At 50.7% G+C, this 18987-nt stretch overlaps 1 protein-coding gene across 1 annotated transcript in view; it reads left to right on the top strand.

The window, feature by feature from the left end:
* Nucleotides 1-2507: 2507 nt before the first annotated feature.
* The window catches only part of CTDSPL2 (CTD small phosphatase like 2), a 29975-nt gene continuing 13495 nt past the window's right edge, over nucleotides 2508-18987 (top strand). The window contains exon 1 of the mRNA XM_030228510.2: nucleotides 2508-2648. The gene's annotated coding sequence lies outside the window, so the exon portion shown is untranslated. The remainder of the gene's footprint in view (nucleotides 2649-18987) is intronic.

Consider the following 18987-nt stretch of genomic DNA (forward strand, 5'->3'; position numbering starts at 1 on the left):
ACCCACAAAACCAACCGGGGCCATCTCTCCCTATTTATGAGAGTGCAGTGGAATTTTCAAGCCAGCCAGAAACAGAGTAATGATATTTATGCCTAAGCATTTTTATGCCAATACAGAAACCATAATACTCCAATTCCTCAACCTATATGAAACCCTGTGTAGCCACACTAGGATTACTGGGATGGATAATCTACAGTTCAACTTCCCAAAGCCGGGTTTGACTACTGGTGGCAGGGCATTTCCATCCCCTGGAGGAATGTCTCATGCCACTCTCCAGTGCTACACTGAGCCACATCAAACACAAGGCTCATTCCCGTGTGTTTCTGCAGGCTTTGGGAACAGATGAATCCCTGGTGCTGTCAGCTGGAGTGTCTGCAGTGAGAACAGCGAGTCTGGAGCTGCTCCTGGCCAGCCAGATTGGCTCCCAGACGCCAGGGATGGAGCAGCAGCACAGCCTGGGAGCTGCTGCTCTCAACTCTGGTTAGCTATCCAATGGAATTGATCCCCTTCAGAAAGGCAACAGAGACAGCAAATACTGGAAATGGGCAACTGTAACATATAAACCCAAAGAAGACTCCTGAATTTGCTGAGAAGTGCCAGATGCTGAAGTTAAATTGAAAGTGGAACTGGAATAAACCCCACACAGCCCTGAGCTGCAGATGCTGCAAAAACTTGCTCCACATGAGCTCTGCACCATCAGGGACCTCACTCTGGAGCACATCAATTTATATGGTGTATAAACACAGAGCTAAGGGCTCTGCGAGGCTCAGGGGACAGAGCTGGGGGGAAATCCTAAGCCCTGAGGAATGGACTTCCAGGAGCAGTCAAGATCCCAGTGCAGGAATGGGCAGTGGTCTGACAAGTGCACATTTCCCCTTCAGTGTCTCTGTGACGTGAAGCAAACGTGTCCAGTGTCACACGTTTGAGTCACACGTTTAATCTCTTGTCGTTGTGTTTTTGGCATGCTGATGCTCACACAAATACCTGCTTGCTTTGAATCCTGCTGGATCAGCTCCTCTGGCCGCTCGTTTCATTTTAATTACATGGCTTGAGAGAGTATTTCCACCCACCATTTCCCAAAACTCCCACTTTCTAAGCATCAGTGACTGTCCTTTTGGGGTAACAGTGTGAGACATCACACAGTTATCCTGCCATACAGGTTCCTCCTCAGGGACTGCCAAACCATCTTAACGAGGCGCTAACATGCCCAAACTAACCTTTTTCACAGCTGATCATTCACAAAATATTCACAAGAAATACTTGAATGCTCTAAAGGAATATGGTTCCCTGTTCTGAATGAGTTTCCACTGCTTTCCTACAACCTCTTTTCTATGGTAAAAGTAGCTTTATAGTGTCTTCTGTTAAAGACAGACTAGTAGAGTCCTGTGACAAAATTCTAAAACAAATCTTGGCTTCACAGCAGCAGATGTACTTCTCTTTAACAAGCCAATGAATATTTTAGGTGACTAGAGAGCTGGGACTTCTATAATCTGATCCACGTTCAAAAGCTAAGCAGGGAGTCAACAGGTACCAGGAAACACAACACCCGCGTAAGTTTCTTCACTGCTAAATTAAAGGATGCCAGATACTCCTGTAAAAACCTTCCACTCTGGGCAGTACCTAGAGATGTTATCCTGTCTTAACACAGGGGAACCTGAGAACTGATTTCTGTTACAAAGACTGGTAAGTAAAAGTGATCATCAAGAAAAAAATTAAGATATCCAAGTTCAGTAGCATTGAGATGAGAAATGTAACCTCGCTACATGCTGCTGTACTGCAAGAGATGGCCAAGCTGCTTCATTAAGCTGTTTAAATAGTAAAGCACGCAGCATCCTCAGCATTTCCCACACAAAGAGGCTGCCTAGAAAAAAAAAGAGAAAGCGGAAATAAAACTTCATAACACACTCCACAGGCGACTTAAAACAGCAACCGAAACCGCAAGCCAGCGCTGCCCAGCGCTTGGGGAATGGGACGGAGGGCGAGCCAGCAGGGCCGGGCCGGGAGCCGGGGAGCGCCCGGCGGTGCCCAGGGGAGCGCGGGGAGAGAGCGGCCGGAGCCGCGGCCGGCGCGGGGCTGCGCTGCTTGTCCGTCCGTCCGTCCGTCCGTCCGTCCGCGGCGAGTGCTGCCCGGCGCTGCCGCTACTCCCGGGGTGCCCCGGAAGGGCCGGGGGCCGCGGGCAGGGCCGGGACGCGCTCTCGCTCGCGCCCCCGCGGTCCCCTCAGAGCTCCCCATCTCCTCCTCTCCCCTCACCTCCCGGCGCGGCTCCTCGGCCCGGCCCGGCCCGGCGCCAGGACACCGGAGCGGCCGCGCCTCCTCCGCCGAGGCACCGCGAGCGCTGGGCGCTGCTCTCGGTCCCGCTGCCGCCGGCTCCGGCGCCGCCGCCGCGCCAGGCCCCGTTCCCTCCTTCCCGGCCTGCCCCGGCCCGGCCCCCTCCCCCGGCCGGGCGCGCCTGCGCGGCGGCCCCGCTGCCATCCGGGTCCCTCGGTGCGGTGCAGCGGGTCGGTAGGCGGGAAATGGCGACTGAGCGCTGAGCGCCGAGCGCCCGGAGCGCGGACCCGCCGCCGCCGCCTGCCCCCTCCGCCCGTCCGGCCGCCCGCCCGCCCGCAGCGCGGCCCCGCGGCGCCGCTCCCCGGCCCCCGCTCCCGCAGGTGAGTGACGCGGCGGACCCGCGCGGGTCCCAGCCCGGGATCAGGTGGGGGCGCGGGGTGGCCGCTCCGAGTGACCGGCGGGATGTCCCCTCGGGGCCTGCCCGCGGCGGGCCCGCTGCCCGCGGACGCGCCGCGTCCCCCCCGCTCGCCCCCCGCGGCCGCCGCGGAGCCCCGGGCGAGCCCCGGCCGCAGCCCTGGCGGGCCGGCCCTACCGCGGGGAGCGGCGGAGCGGTGTCACCCCGCCTGACACCCCCCGCCCGCCCCTCCAGGCCGAGGCCTGCGGCGGGTCCCGCCCGCCCGGCCCGTCCCGCGCCCCGGGGCCGGGCCGGAGCCGCAGCGCTGCGGGCGCATCGCGGGCCGTGCCCGCGCGGGTCCCGCGCAGGACGCGCCTGTTGCTGGCGGTGTTGTCGCCACCGGGGCGGCAGCGCCGGACGCGCCTGTCAGCGGCCCCGGGGGCAGCGGGACGGGCTCGGCGGGGGCGGCCGCCCCGGCGGGTGCCGGGCTCCGCGCTGCCCGGGCTGGGCTCCCGGCGGCGGCTCCGGGGATGTCAGCGCGGCGGGGCGCGGGGGACACCAACTTTGTCGCCGTCACCGGTGGGGGCGGCGGCCGCGCCGGCACCGTTCGGGACCCCCGCCGTCCAGGGCCGTTATTGGCATTCCCGGTCCCTGCTGGGAACGCGGCGGAAGGAATTAGCATGCTGCATACCACATTGATTATCTGCTCGCTCGGTGTTACTGGAGAGCACTGTACGAGCCTGTTGCTCAATTTTATGGTACTTAAGAGCGCTCGAGAGGACAGGTCTGGCTGTTTGTGTGAGGCTGTTTGGGTGAGCTCAAGCCTGGGTCTGTCCAGGGCTCTTCGCTCTCTGTGGTGACAGTTGAGATGCTTTTTCTGGTCCCAAGCCTATTGTTTCTGGGAGGGATTTTCCATCGTCTTCCAGATGCTTATGGTGCACTTTTAAAAGTAACTTCGAGTTTGTCGTTATTGTCTTTGCCTTTGTTGATATGTTTCCACTGTTAGAGTAGCCCGTGAAGAGGATCTCGAAGTATAACTATTACTCTGTTGCCTTGGGCAAGTGACAACCTCTTTTGCCGTTTCTCCATGAGTAAAATGGGGATAATAATACCTTGGAGAGTTGTTACAAGAAGTAGTTAATGTTTGTAGAGGACTTAAAAGACCTAAGTGTTATTAATTAAGCCCCATGACACATTAAGGTAAGAGTTAGCGAGCCAGGTTTGCACATGGATGAACTGAGGCAGGAAGAGATTATGATTTAGCCAGAGTAACGTCCTGGATCTGTGACAATAGCAGAAAACAAGTTGTAACTACTTCATGCTGTAGGCACAAGGGAGCCGTTCTGGATAACAGATAGGATTCCAAGATTACTTGCCCCTCCCTCAGCCCCCCTCCCAATTTCAGGCTTTTCTACTTTAGGAGGTTCTGCCTGTGTGACTTCCAGTTGACTGGATAGCTCCAAGGACACTTACAGCTTGCCCACTTAAAAGTGTTTCAGCAGTTTTCATAACAAGATATATGTTCTAGGATGCAAGCCAAATCCCGACTTAAATTCCATGAAACATTCTCCTCTTTTCCCCTGAAAACATCGTGTGGAACTTAGTTTTGATCCTGTTCCAGTCAGTGCAGTGTGCACCAAAGCTGACATTCCTGTTCCATCAAAGTTCTTTATTAAAGAAAAATTCCCCTGTCAGTCTGCCCTGGAGATTGAATGGGACAGTTGGATCGTTTTTCTAAGGATGTAAACATTCCACGTATGCTGGGGCCGTGCCTGCATTTCATAATTGAAAGGTGACTTTCCATCCCCAGCCTTGCACCCCTTCCTGGGTGGTGATTCCCCAGCACAAGGATGTGACGCTGTCAGAGGATCGCTAGCATTAAGCACTTAAAAAACCAGAAAAAGTTGTCAGAATTCAAAAGGAAACTGAGTCTTCACCTTCCCAAGTTTTTCCATACTGCATTGGCTCTTCTTTGATCTCTTGTAATGCCGTGAGGTTGACACCAACAGAAATCGTGTTTGCAGGAGACTTTGGGAATACTCTTTTGACAGATTTCTGTGCACGTATTTCATTCCTGTGGAAGAAGCTTTTCCACAGGTGTGAGGTGAAGAACAACTTGGGGCACTTGCACATTTTTGTAAAAACCATTCTGAAAGTCAGGCTGAACTATTTTAGCAAGAACTTGCAGGAAAAGCTTGAGCAGGGGGATTACACAAGAGAAACTCCAGAGTTCCCTTCCTACCTCAGCCATTCTGGGAGTCTATAAAAGCAGGATGCGTGAAGTAGGACTGGAATTTGACATAAATTTAAAATTCCTGTGTATTTCTAGTCATGTGTGTGCTCTGAGAGGAGCTTGAGACTTCTTGCCCTTTTGGGACAGTGCCTTGGGGTTCCAGAGCATCATCATGATCATTTCATGATCACAGCTGGATAAGGACTCATACAACCCTAAAAGTGCCTTCTCCAGGTTATGGGTGTGCAGCTGTGCCCTGTCCAGGTTGTGTCCCTGAAATCCGTGTGCTTTCAGCCTGGTCTCCCCAGGGAAGCCAGTTCTGATGTGTGCTGGGTTTTGGACTTTGGTGATGTCAGTGCAGGACCACTGAGATTATCCCAGATTTAAAGGCTGCCCCTTGCACAGGCTCCCTCTGTGACTGCATCCTTATTCCATAATTCCTCAGGAGTGTTCCTCTCCACGAGTGCCTTTCCCATTCTTCACTCACAGTAGATCTGATGTAGTGATTCTTACTTCTCGGAGCCCAGAAAGCAAAGGACCAGGTCTGAATGAAATCCCTTCTTTTGCTGGCTCCTGAATCGCTGTCACCAGCTCCTGTACATTTTAAAGAGGAGATTGGTTTTTCTCTGTTGTGCATGAGAAGTTCCTGGGGTGCTGCTCCCAGCTCTGGGGCTCCCAGCACAGACCACCAGGGTGATCAGGGGGATGGAGCAGCTCTGCTGTGAGGGAAGCCTGGCAGAATTGGGATTGTGCAGCCTGGAGAAGAGAACCTTCAGGGTGATCTCATTGTGGCCTTGCAGGACCTGAAGGAGCTGGCAATAAAGATAGAGAGAGACCCTTTACAAGGGTCTGGAGGGACAGGACACAGGGAATGGCTTCCCACTGCCAGAGGGCAGGGATGGATGGGATATTGGGAAGGAATTCCTGGCTGTGAGGGTGGGCAGGCCCTGGCACAGGTGCCCAGAGCAGCTGTGGCTGCCCCTGGATCCCTGGCAGTGCCCAAGGCCAGGTTGGACACTGGGGCTGGGAGCAGCCTGGGACAGTGGAAGGTGTCCCTGCCATGGCAGGGGTGGAACAGAATCAGCTTTAAGGTCCCTCCCAACCCACACCATTCTATGGATCTGTGATTTGATGTTTGTACATCCCAACCAAATCTTCAGAAAATGCAAATGCGCACCACAAGTGCAGAGTTGATTAATCAAATCCATGAAGGGTTGTGATTTTCAGGGGGCAGACTGTTCAAATGGAATCGTTGCTGGGATCCTGGGAGGGAAGAACAAGCTCTCAGCAGCTGGTGTAAGAGGAGCTCTCCCAGGCAGGATGTGGCAGTGCCAGCCCTACGAGAGCTCCATCCCAGGGGTATTCCCTGGAGTGCCACAGAGCTGCAGTGAGGTGCAGATCTGATTGCTTCAGAGAAACTCACATACAGCCGGGTGCTTGAAAGCCTATCTAACATGTTGTTTACATGTTGAGATGCCTAGATGGCCATTATTTAGTGTTTTAGAAAAATAAATATTTGACATTCACAGATGAAGACATTCTCAATAGCACTTGAAAAATTAAGTGGGAAGTCATCCACATCTAAAGCAATCAGCTCAGGGGTTGGGTCGGAGCTTCCCAGTTGGCAGTCCTAACTTTTTCTAAATAAATTACTTCCCAATCAGATCAGTTTCAGTAATTACTTTGATTAAGGTGCTCTTAACTTCTTAAATGATAAGTTCTCTCATCATATCCTGTGATCCAAGGAAAACCCTTGTCAGGACAATCTGCTGTAAGAAAACAGGGAGTTGAACACAGGCTGCAGTGCACTTCCACCTCTGCCAGCACTGTGGGTGCATGAGGGATCTGAGGAGATACAGCCTTTGCTGCCTCAGTTTCCCTGTCTGATGGGGCAGTGTTTTGGTAATCCTGGGATCTGTGGCCAAGCCCAGGGGAAGGAGTTGAGCGGCTGCTGGTGGACAGGATTAACTCAGCAGCACATTGATCTCTGCTCTGTTGGCACATTCAAAGTACAGCTCCCCACGGGGGAAGTTTTCAGAGTCCAGCCCCATCAGTCAGATTTCTGTGTGTCCTGCTAAAAGTAACCCTAAAGCCAACATGTAGGAAGTGCCTGTGCTGCATCAGATCCAGCAAGGATCCACTGCCCACCAAGTGGTGCTTCTGCTGGAGATACACAGAAAAGAGATGATGGAAATAGAAGTTATCCCTAACAGTCCTAATCTGTCTGAATTCAGAATTCATTTTTGGTGGGTGAGGAGTCTAGTTAGGATGCATGAAATACCTCTAGTTCTGTGCCCATAGTATTTAGTGTAGCAGTATAATTTTGAGCATCATACTGTCATGGAAATAAGTTTATCTAAAAGGACCTGTTAACTCCACAGCATCTGGAAAATAAGCTATGGATACTTACTTAAAGAAGCATAGTTACAAAAAAATACATCCTGCTAGTCACTGGCACTATTCCAGGTGTAAGTAGGAGAAAAGAATCTAGGACTCTAAAGCGTTTAAATTAGAACTTACCTGTAAATTAATTACCTTATATGTATAAACAAGAGTGTTGTTAGCAGCCGAGTAGGGCCAGGCAGCTGATGCTGCAGGGCTCATTAGCATCCTCAAAGCCTCCCAGGGAAGGGAGGGATCCTGTCCTTATTTAGGCTGTGTTTGGGAATAGCTAATTTCAGTTAATAAAGTAGCAGGAACTCTGATCAAATCAGAGCGGTTGTTCTGAGCAGTTTGGCCTGTGCTGCACCGATTCAGTCTAAAGCATAACTCAGTTTACCCTAGGCCATTCTAACCCATGACTGCTTTGATTCACCCTGTACTTTAGGAGGTGCTAATTAGTGGAAGGGAGGTGATTCAGTCTAAGGCTGAGGCTGTACCACAAGGGCTTCCCTGGCCCCACAGCAGCAGCCTGGTTGGTGGGGAGCCCCACACGGGTTCCTTGGCTGCCCGTGCCCTCCGGGAGCCTCTCAGCCTGGCTGGCTGGCTGGGGAGAAGCAGCATTCCCCTTCCCTTCCCTCTTCTGACACCTGGGACTGCCTGGGAAGGCTGCTGCCTGGGAGGGCTGCTTAGACCCAGCCTAGCACAGGTTTCCTTAGCCTGGGCAGAGCTCCGGGGGTGCTCTGTGCTCAGCACGAGGGGCTGCAGCAGAGCCTGACACAGTGTGTGTCTGTGTGTCTGTGTGTCTGTGTGTGTTTCTGACCCTGGCTGGATTGCACTCAGCCTGCTGTAGCTCCCTGCAGGCTTGCCCTTCTCTGGTTCACATCCAGGCACTGCTTGTGTGGAGTGTGCACTGCTCCAGGGAGGAGGGGGTCCCCTGGCTCCAGGTGACAGCTAGCACCTGTCCTGTGTCCTTGCTTCATCCACCAGTTCCCTTCCAGAGGATGTAACAGCACCTGAGCTGCTCCTCCTTCCTCCCCATCCTGGAAGCTTCTCTCATTTTACCATCCCAGGGGAGCTCATTTAGGGGCAGGAGGCTGCTCATTATATGGAGCAATGCTCTGGGCTGCTGGGTGATGCCTGGTACCCAGCTCCATCAGCTGGGAGGGGAGTCCTGCAGGTGAGGGCTGAGCTCCTGGTGCTGGCAGTGTGGGCTGTGCCCCAGCCCCGAGCTGTGGGAGCAGCTGGGAGCTCATGGGCAATGGTCAGGAGCTCAGAGAGGAAATCAGACAGGAAAACACAGCTCCTTCTGGGCTCTGTGGGCAACAGTTCTGGGCTGGGGCTTGCCAAAGCAAGGCACAGTGTGAACTGAGGGTTTAAGGTTTGTTTTCAGAGGGGGAAAGCAGTATGCAAAAAGTAAAGGAAGTGTTTAATAAATAGCAGGAATATTTACAAGAATGTTCAAGGTACTTGCAGGGATTGTGAATGTGGGATTTAACTACAGTATATTTGATTGATTTACCTACCTCAGTTGGTCTGACACCTTGAGCTGTGTCAAGACCAAGCAGCTGTAGTTAATTCAATCTAAATACAATTGGAAAAGCTTGTTTATTTTGCTTATCAGGCCAGAAATTATACAGATTACAGGAGAAAATAAAGTTAGTGTAATCTTGATGCTTTTATGATCTTAAAGATTTGGAAGGAACTTTTGAGGACTTCATTATAGCTAAAATAATATTCCTAAACAGCTGTAATTACTGGGTTTAGAGTCCTTTACTTTTGTGTTGCTTAGGACTAGGAGGCTCATTGGTATTTTAAGAGAAAGGTTTTTGGGAGCTCAGTTGGAAAAATGGGCTGCAGAGGTTCAGGTGAAGAGGTGTCAGACTTAATTGTTAGGTGTAATTACCCTGTTGGACTTATTTGAAGATAATTCTCTTTTGATAATAGATTGGTTTATTATATACCTGAAAAGGTTTGATAATGTTCCATCTCAAAGATTAATAGTTAATATAGAAATATCCTGAGTCAATTAACATAATAGAGTTCCAAACCGTAGAATAGTTTAAGGTTAGAAAATAAACATTTGTCTTTGGTGGTATGTGCTTTCCAAAGGAAAAAGCCATTTTGAGAGGGCTTCTCTGCTCTTTGTCACTTAAAGGATTTCTGTTCCCTGCTGGCTGGGGCTGAGGTGTGAGCAGAGTGTGTAGCTGCTCCTGTGCCATTTCCTGGGAATTCCAGAGGCTCCATGCCTGCAGATGGCTCCTGTTTGTGGGAATCACAGGGTCAAGGCTTGTTCCTTTGGTGGTTTGGTTTTGGTTGTGCCCTGAGGTGACTGTGCTGATAAATCCCTGCTGCTCTCTGGCTCCCTCGGCATTGTGGGGTCTGTGGTGACCTGGGGATGAGGCTGGTGGTGACACCCGGACCTGGTAATGGGGCTGGTGGTGACACCTGGACCTGGGAACGGGGCTGGTGGTGACACCTGGACCTGGGGATGGGGCTGGTGGTGACACCCAGACCTTGGAACGGGGCTGGTGGTGACACCTGGACCTGGGGATGCGGCTGGTGGTGACACACCCAGACTTGGACCGGGGCTGGTGGTGACACCTGGACCTGGGGATGGGGCTGGTGGTGACACCCAGATGTGGGGACAGGGCTGGTGGTGATGTTCCACCCCCGGGATGTTCTCTGTGGTTCTGGGTCTGACCTTGGGCTGGCACATCCTGCACTGGGCCCCACTTGCAGCAGAGCACTGGCATGGGGACAGAGGGGCTTTCACAGGGGACAGGTGTCTGTGGCAGCCCCTGGCCACAGGAGCAGGCAGAGGATGCCACACTGCTGGTGAGGTGTGTTAAACCCCTGGGGAAAGCAGGAAGGAGCCGTGGTGGCCATGGAAGGGACAGACCGGGGTGGAAAGGCTGGAAAAGAGGGTTCAAAGCCCCATTGAGCACCCCCAGGATGGAGGCAAAGCACTGAGAATGTTTCAGCTTTCTGTGTGTCAGAATGGGGCTGGAGGTGTTGCTCAGCTCGCTCCCTCCCTGGGGCTGCAGGACCCTCCTCCCCTGCTCCTGCTCTGAGCTCTGCAGTAGATGCTTGTTCAGACTCAGGTGGGTGGGCTTTGCTTGCCCTCTGTGCTCAGAGAGGATTAACAGCACTCATTTCTGGTTTGTAACATACGTGATACCAAAAGGATGAAGCAAGGAATTTTCTCCTGCTTCAGTGTGCCAGGTTTTAAATGTTCCAGAGGTGGGCTAGGCAAGGAAGCAAGGTGGAATGTGCCTGTGTGTAAGGACTGGCTTACTTGGGATGCTTGAAGGGTCTGTCCTACCTACACAGGTTTGAATTTTCAGGAACCCTGTAGGAACTGTATAGTATACAGTTATATGAGTGTATTTAAATTTCTGTTCCTCTGTGACATTGGGTTGATGCTGGTCCATGGGCTCTGCATTTCCCAGGGAGGACTGACAGACACACAGACACTTGCAATTGGATAAGCCTCATTTTCTCTAGGAAGAGCTGATCAGTGTTTCTGTGCTGAAGGACAGAGCCCATCAAAGAGTGCAGTGAGCAAAAGAAACCCATGCTGTAACTGTCCTTTCCCCTGGCAGGAGTTACATGTTTTATTCCTGTGTGGAAACCCTCCAGCCTGAAGACATGGCTTGCTGGAGGGTCAGGACAAAGGAGCTGCAGGGCTGTAGGGGCAGGAAGGGACGTAGGGAAAAGAGGAATGGGAATTAGAAAGCATTCCTTTCACCTCCAGTAAGACATTTCTACTCTCCCACAGTTTTCCTGAGTTGTTTCTTCAGCACTGCTGGTGAGAAGTGATGTGTGCTCTGTCATGTACCTCATGGCACAGAGGTGGCAGCTAACTTTTTTCAAGTAATTCTTTGGTATTTAAGGTAACTTGCATTAAATTTGTTATTTAAGTTAACTCAGGTCTCCTCAGTGTCTGGGAGATTTTGCCAGAGTCAAATGTAGCTGCTTTGCAATGTGGTAAATTAACCACTTGTGCTGCTTTGGAACTGGCTTGGTGCTTTCTCCATCCTAGGGATTTCTGATCAGAAGCCAGGCTCACTCCTGATACTGGAGAATGGCTGGAAACAAATCCAACAGCCGTGGAAGCTCCCAGGTGGTACAGCACTTGTCATTCCTGCTGATTTCTCTGGTTCAGGATCCTCAGTACAGATTTTTAGCTGGGGTGTGGAGATGAGGGCACTCACCCAGGCAGATTTCCAGCACGAGTCTGTGGTACAGGAGCAGGACCCCCCTTTTCCCCAGCTCCAAAGCCCCTCAGGCAGAACTTCCCAAAGCAGGGCACGAGGCAGACTCCAGCTCCTCACTCAGCAGAGCCAGATCTGCCACTTCACAGCCAGAAAGTTCTTGTGCCATGGCATGTGCTGCATTTCAGAGTGACAGAGATACATCAGACCAACCTGGAGGTGATTGTCTTGTGACAGAAATAAGTGAAATTCAGGGTGAAATCGGCTGGAAACATTGCAGTGTGGATGCAGGGCAGTTTTACCCTATAGAATTTCTGTTGTCATTGGTAGCTTGTGCTTATTATACTTTGTATTATTGGAATATTGAGCAGAAACTTCCTATAACTTTCCATAGAGTAGGCAACAAGGCTTGTTGTTGTTTTTTCTTTTTGTTTTTTCTTGTGGATTTTTCACCCAAAATTAATCAGAGAGTAAAAAAAAGAGAATGAAATAAAATGTACAAAAAGCTTCATTGTGATGGAATTAGACAGGTCCCTGAAATTCATTTCAGGCAAGTTTTTGAGACTGGATACGTTTCAAGTTCATCATGTCTCAATATTATGTTTTAAGGGTAAAAACATAGTATCACTCACAAGTGAGTGCAGCTGTTAAACCTTTAGAACTTATTTTCATGTCAGTTTTAACTCAGGTACAGGCACAAATTAATCTCAGATTTGCAATTTTGTAAGAATGAAGTTTTCCATGCAGGAAAGAAGCCAGGATGGGCTATGAAAGAGTCAGTATTAATTCAGCATGTATTCATAAGGGAAAATGATTCGTTTAAATTTTGTCTGGACACTGAGTAATATGAATCCTGACTGTGCTGGAACTTTCCCCATTTTAACAATAGAGTTGGTTGATTTTTTGTTGTAAATCAGGGAAGCCAGGTGCGAGGAGAGCATGAAAGCAGCCCCAGGCAAAGGGGGGAGAGCAGTTTAACCTCTTGTGCAAGGTTCTGAAGGGATACAGTGTACCAAGGAAGGTGTTTGCCAGGGCAATGAGAATCATATTATCATTTAAAGAGTCTTTATCCTGCAATAAAAATAGTCTGCTATTTTTGAGGCCAAAGGAGCAGCCAGAACCCTTATCTATCCCTCTAAAAGATAGCAGCCTGACAAGGTCCTGTGGGATAAGTGATTGTGGCTGTGATCCCCCGGGAGGATTCAGGTGGAGTGGAGCAGGATTAGGTTTTCTGAAGTTCAGCAAAAGGCAGCTCTGCTGCTGTGCAGACCCTGCAGAAATTCCTCCATTCTCCTCACAAACACAGGAGCTACTCTGTGGCTTCCACAGTCCAACCCAGATTTACTCAGGCTTATTAATCCTCTGTTTCTGTTGGGTTTTGTTAAATGAAAAAGATAACTGGTATGGGTGAGCTGAACAATTAGCACAAGTAACTCCTCGGGATTGTTTTGTGCTCAGACCACATCCCGGAAGGTCTGCTCAGGAAGTGTTTGCAACCTGTCCATGCCCCAGCTTCTAACACAGGGACTTGACTTCCATAAATAGGCTCCCTGTGTGCCTGGCAGTGTGGATTAAATGTCCAGAGAGCCTGAGGACAGCTGGTCCCTCCCAGAATCCCAAGAGGAGCAGTGCTGGTTCTGTGGAATCTGTTCCTGCTCGTCTACAACTCCAGCACTGCAAACTTTCCTCTCCCAGCCTCTCAGCTCTCAGGAGCCCCACCAGATCTGGAGGTGACTGATGTGAAATTGTCACCTTGGCAGCACCAGAGGTTGGAAATAGGCCCTTCTTTGTGCAGCAGGTTTTGGGGTTTGCTCTGAGGTTTGCTGTCCTGTGCTTACCCCAGCTCTCCAAGTTTCCTCCTTGCTTAGTGTGACACAGACTGGAAAGCCTGAATTAATTACCAGCATGTACCCTCAGTGCAAAGAGAAAAATATCTTGGCTGGGAGGGAATAAACTTTCAGTTCCAAATGCATTTGGTATAATCAAAACAAAGCCTCACTAGCAAAGCAATGGCAAAACAGAAATATGATGGCTAGAGCAGAAAAAGAAGGGAACAGAAGATCTATTTTCTGTTGAGGCCAGTTGTAAAAAGCTGCCATCCTTCTTTGGCAAATCCTTGTAAGGATGGGCTTGTTTTAGGGGAGATACTCAAACTTAGGGAGAGTAGAAGTGAGCACAAGGTAGATGTCCTGAGGGATCAGGGTTTGAACAGGGCAACTGAAGTGCAAGAATTTCAAGTGGGATTTTGTTTCAGATGGAAGTGATTTGGTGCCCCGGGAGGTGGGGAGGAGCAGAAACCAGGGAGAATTTAGAGGTGCCTTTGATAGCTGTAATTCCTTACTGTTGTTTTGATGGAACTTGTGGTTGCTTTATACATTTATCCAGATTTCATAACCCAGCACCAACATCTGAATAGTACGTATTGGGTGATTTGCTCTTTTAATAAATCAGTGCCTTTTTATTTTGCTTTCACCTACCCCAGTCAAGCATCACTTCCAGACTGCTTTGAGTCAGGCTTTCCTGGTTTATTGCTCTCTCAGTTCTGCAGTGGCAGAAAAACACACCTAAAGATTGGAGAAGAGTGACAAGTAGTGCAGTACATTGGAAAACATGAAATACATCTGCTGGAGTGACATGAAATGGCTATAATTTTCTAGGGAAGGAGAATAAGTTGGTTAAAAAAGGCCAAGAGTTGTTGAAGGGGAAGAGTCTCAACATCTTGAACTAGCAAGGAGTGTTGAGGTGTGTGAAGGGCTTTGGGGCCTGTCTGGGTGAAGGTTTAGCTGCCCCTCCTTGCCCTTGGCTTTGGGGGGCACCCCACAGTTCAGACCCCACTGCTGTGTCCCCAGAGCCCTGCCAGCATGTTCCTTCCCCTGTGGCTCAGGGCTGTCCCCAGCTCGGGCTCTGGCTTTCCTGAAGGCACCCCCAGCACCGTGGGGATGGATCCCAGCCAGCCAGGAGCACATCTCCTCCTTGGGCTGTTCCTCACCCTGAAATCTGGGTCACATCGCAGCCACGAAACGTGCTGACAAAACACCTCTGCCAGGACTTGTCTGAAAGGAAACCGAGCAAAATATCTGCTCCTGGTTCCCTGCTGATCCTGCAGGGACTGAAAGAAGCACAACATCTCAGCAAGGAGCTGTGTGTCAGCTGGGCTGGCAGGGGACAGGGACACCGACCCTGCCACTCCCCCATTTCAAACCCCTCGGTTGTCACAGCTGTTAAATGTGGGGACAGGTCACAGCTTTGTGCAGTTGGTCACGTCTCCATCTCTGTTTACACCATGCATTGATGCTCTTGCTCAAAATTTTAAAACTGTTAAAAACTTACTTTCTTGGCTTTGCGTAAAAAATGTTTCAAGAAAAATCCCAGATAAATAAATAGAAGTTTTTCACCTCCTGAGTTGCTGTCACCAAAGTCACACTCTGGACACATTCAAGGTGTGTGAATGCTCTGGAGCTGCTGTGGTGTGGAGGCTTGGGATAGATTGATTTCTGTGGTGGCACTTCAGTGTTATTCCTGAGTGCCAAACTGAATGGAGAAATTGTTCAACACCAGAGTTTTGAATTTTCTTGTCACTTATCTCTGCCTATTGTTCTTCACCATTGTTCTTTTACCATTTTCAACCTTTTCCTGTATCAGAAAGCCCTAAACCCTGTAATTAGATCCTTTTAATCCTTTTAATAGTTTGGGGAAAGCAGAGAAAACAGCAGTGTCATACGTGGTGGGAAATAAACCATCCCTAAGTGCAGATTCCATGGAGGTGTGCTCTCAGTTTGAAATATGAGTCATGCACAGGAATTTCTTTCCTGTAAGTACAGTGTACCTGGGCCATGGAATAACAACAGTATTCTCAAGGTAGGGAGCCTGACACTTGGTGTATGTGGACTCAGGAAAATGGAATTTATTGCAGCCATAGCTCCTTCAGCTGCTGCTTTTTAAGAGCTCCTACATTTTATCTTCCTGTCCCACAAATTATTGAGTGGATATTCCTTTTAGTCCTTTGCCATATAATTCTCTCTTGAAGAACGGGTGAGTTCTTCCCTTTTTCCCCTTTTTTCCCCCCACTCTTTCTGGGTTTATGGTAAGTGTAGAAGTCATTGAAGAGAGAAGGGGTTTTGGGAGCTGATTTTTCTGAGTAAACTCCCTGATACAGTGGAGGTGGCAGTGCCAGCCCAGACTCAGGTCCTTGGTCACCCGTCAGTGCTGGGGAAATCCAAATCCTGCAGGTCTGAGGAAGGAAATTCTCCTGCATGTTTAGACTTGATTATTTTGACTGCGTTAAGTTTTGTAGCCTGGTTCAGGAAAGAACCACAGCTATAATTCAATAAAAACTCTCCTCCCATCTGTATCCAGTGCTAGGAAAGCAAACTCCTGTCTCTGAGAGGATTGTAGGTACCTGTTGCTAAGTCCATTAGAGATATTTATAACCCCAGGCTTGATACCCAGCATGTGCAGTGAGCCAAAGGAGTCCCTGGCAGGGCTGCACTGAGGAGCTGAGCGTTTCCCTGCTGCATGAATGTGTACTCACCATTGACAAGTATTTAATTGAGTCATCCTTTGTCCCACTGATACTTGTTTCAGGTCTAGAAAAATCAGGCAACTTATACTGTAGCAAATTTGAAGTAATATTTTCATTCCCACATTGGAATTTCACTAGTGTCTGTCTCCTTTCCATGTTTTACAGTTTTAATTCCTTTCACACACATTTGTTTTGTGTGGTCAGTACAGCAGCCTGGGCACAGGCCCAGGGCAGTGCCCATCCCCTGAGGTGGCACTGCTGGGGCACCTCCAGTGCTTGGGGCAGCTCTGGGCCCCTCCCAAAAACAGAGAGTGTGTGCAGGGAAGGGAACGGAGCTGGGCAGGGTCTGGAGAATCCCTGGGGGAGCTGGGAAGGGGCTCAGCCTGGAGCAAAGGAGGCTCAGGGGGACCTTGTGGCTCTGCACAGCTCCTGCCAGGAGGGGACAGCCGGGGGATCGGGCTGGGACCAGGGACAGGAGGAGAGGGAACGGCCCCAGGCTGGGCCAGGGGAGGCCCAGGGTGGATATTAAGGAAAATTTCTTCATTGGAAATTCTGCAGCCCTGGCACAGCTGCCCAGGCAGGAGTGGAGTCCCCATCCCTGGAGGGGTTTAACAGCCCTGTGGATGTGGCGCCTGGGGACATGGGCTGTGGTGGCCTGGCAGTGCTGGGGGCCGTTGGACTCGGTGTTGTCAGTGGTCTTGTCCAAGCTCAGTGGTTCCATGACATCAGTGGCAGGTCACAGAGGCCAGCTGGCTCTGCCTGTTCCGTGTGCCATGGCCCCACACACACTGCCCACCTCGCTGCAGGGTGTGGGGCTTCTGCTGAGCTCCAGGCTGCAGCACAGTCAGTGCTCTGGACACGGAGCCTCCCGGGACTCCCTGCTGCCCTGCTGCTGTCCTTGGACTCTGTCCTGTCCAGCTGTCCAGCACCCACCCTCCCCACGGGCTGTGGGATGTCCAGCTGTGTCACGGACACTCCGTTGCGTTGCTCAGATGCTCACTGGTTCCCCTTGAAGACTGATTTGATGGCGTAAAAATGAAGGAATTTCCCCTGTTATCTCGGTGAGCTGCTCAGCTCTCTGAGGAGACAGGATCTGAAGTAAGTGTGCGAAAGAAATGAGGAGGGAGCAGGAGCAAGGTGTTGGAGCGTGTCCAGACAAGGGCACCAGAGCTGGAGAAGGGTCCAAAACATAAATGCTGTGAGGAGCTTCTGAGGGAGCTGGGAAAGGGCTCAGCCTGGAGCAAAGGAGGCTCGGGGAGACCCTGTGACTCTGCACAGCTCCTGACAGGAGGGGACAGCTGGGGGGATCGGGCTGGGAACAGGGACAGAGGGGGAGACAATGGCCTCAGGCTGGGCCAGGGGAGCTCCGGGTGGATATTGGGGAAAATTTCATCATGGAAAGGCTGTCCAGCCATGGCACAGCTGCCCAGGGCAGTGTTGGGGACCCTGTTGCTGGAGAGATTTACCAGCCCTGTGGACGTGGCCCCTGGGGCCATGGGGCAGTGGTGGCCTTGCAGTGCTGGGGACGGTTGGACTGAGCTGACTGACCACTGATGGAAATGCTCAGCGTGGACCTGTGGAAAATGACCCCCGTGTTTGCTGGCAGTTACAGTGAATATTCCGTCAGTAATTCTGTGTAACACCGTGTTTCACCCTCGGCAATACCCACAGAACACTTTCCTTGCTAAGCCTGCCAGCAGTGTCAGTACTTGGGTCATTCCTCGTTAGCTGCAGCACCTTTGTGTGAGACTGAGACTTACCTGGGAACAAACACAGCTGTGTAACAGGTTTTCAAAAACATTATCAGTGTTTCCCTGTCTGTGACTCATCCCAGTGCCACCATTGTCTTTTCCTAAGCAACTTGCCTGTTGTGACATTACCTATATGTTAAATGTTGCAGATTGTTTATTCTGTCTCTGCAGCAATCAGATCCACACTAAATGGACTCCAGAAAGGCAACTTACTTGTTAAATGCTATATTTATTCTGTCTCTGCAGCAATCAGATCTACACTAAATGGACTCCAGAAAGGCAGACGCTGATTCCTGTAGTGATAAGCATACAATTTTCTTTTAAAAATTGGGTTTTGTCATGATTTCAGCTAGGAAAGGCAAATTACTTTATTTCCAGTATTTCTGTGAGTTGCACCTCAGATGGATTTCTTGCTACTTCATTTTTCTGCTCCTGATCCATCATAAGCATGATTTTAAGCAGGAGGAGTCCCCTTCAAACCAGCCCAGCTCCAGGCAGCTGCAGAGGGCACGTCCCCAGCCCAGAGAGCAGTGACATTAAGACTCAGTGTGACAATCCCAGCAGCCCACTTGGAGGCTGGAGATAAATGGGATAAATGCATTCCCTGGAATGGCCTTTTACTCTGCTTTAAGAGATACTGCCCTTTCATGAGTGTTCCCAAGGTCTGGTGTGGTTCCCAGACTCTGCTGTACTGGAGCTCAGTTTGGGTTCCTTTGCAGAGCTCCCCTGTCCTCACCCACTCTGAGTGCACAGGCTCATGATTCCTTCTGTGAGCACTCAACAGGAATTTACATTTATGCCTCATCTCAAGTTTAATGTGGAGACTTGCAGTGAAGTGTTTTGAGGAACAGAGAGAGGAAAGAACTTCCTGGGTCACAGAGTCCAGTCATTTGGGGCTGGAGACAGCAGGCACCCTGCAATCAATGCTTTCATCAGGGCAGGTGACACCCTGCTGCTTGACAAGGTGTCATTGTTCTCAGGTTGGACTCCAGGACCTGAGAGGTGCTTTCCACCCTAGACAGCTCTGTCATTCTGAGCAGGTCAGGGTTTCCTGCCTGCCCAGCTGGAGGGCTGTGCCAGGCTCGGTGATGTGCTGGGTTCTGTACCAGGGCTGTGCCAGGCTCAGTGATGTGCTGGGTGCTGTACCAGGGCTGTGCCAGGCTCAGTGATGTGCTGGGTGCTGTATCCATGGCTGTGCCAGGCTCGGTGACGTGCTGGGTGCT

The sequence above is a fragment of the Serinus canaria genome, chromosome 10 (assembly GCF_022539315.1).
Source record: "Serinus canaria isolate serCan28SL12 chromosome 10, serCan2020, whole genome shotgun sequence".
Lineage (NCBI taxonomy): Eukaryota > Metazoa > Chordata > Aves > Passeriformes > Fringillidae > Serinus > Serinus canaria.